Raw genomic sequence first — 883 nt, 5'->3', positions numbered from 1 at the left:
CCTGGTCCTGGGAGTAGGTCCCTCCTTTCCCATCCCTCCCTCAGCCTCTTGCCTGCTTGACTGCAGTTAAGGATGAGAACCACTGAATAGGGCTCCAATGGGAATTAACCTTATCTCGCCCCAGCCAAATCTGGGGCCACTGCACACCTCTGGCCCAGGTGGGGAGGGCTCCTTTATCAGGCTGCAGGCAGCGCTCAGATTTTCCTTCTTAGACAAGATGAAACAATTATCTCGCCTGCTGGCTGCTTCCCCTCCCCACCCCCAGCTGCTGCTGCGAGTGTCCAGCTACTGCCTGGAAATTCCTTAGAGCCCAGGGCTTCTCTTGGGAAATGCACCCCGAGCTGCTTGTCTGAAGTCTCAGGGTTGGATTGGTTCCATGCGATGCATTGGTGCCTGCCTCTGTCACCGAGCAGGGAGTGACGGTGTTCCCCTGCAAATGATGGCAATTTGTCCAGTTCGGGGCAGAGGCTGTGTCCTGGCAAGGGCCACTTTTAGGCTATGAGCTCCCACCTGCAAGGATAAGGACCAGGACTGCCTGGCAGGGAATGGTCTCAGAACCTAATTTGAGAAAGAAAAGATGGCGCTCTCCTGGATCCTCTTCGGCCGTTGGCTCATTTTCCTCCTAGCCGTGGTGGAGAGGGAGGCACTGTTTCTCAGGGGGACCCTGAGGGCTCTTGCTTCATAGGTGGTAGAGAGGTGACACTGTTGTTGTCTGACCTAAAGTCTCTGCCTCCTTGACTGACTCTAGCTGGTTCACTTGCTCTGCTGGGAGACCCTTATCATGGTGAAGGGAACCAGATTTGGCTATGATGCTGGAGGGAGAGAGAAACAGCTGACCCCTGTGACACAGGCCCACATTTCAGATGCTCACCACGGAGGTGGC

This window comes from Macaca nemestrina, chromosome 1 (assembly GCF_043159975.1).
Source record: "Macaca nemestrina isolate mMacNem1 chromosome 1, mMacNem.hap1, whole genome shotgun sequence".
Lineage (NCBI taxonomy): Eukaryota > Metazoa > Chordata > Mammalia > Primates > Cercopithecidae > Macaca > Macaca nemestrina.
Note: the sequence above shows the minus strand (reverse complement) of the source record.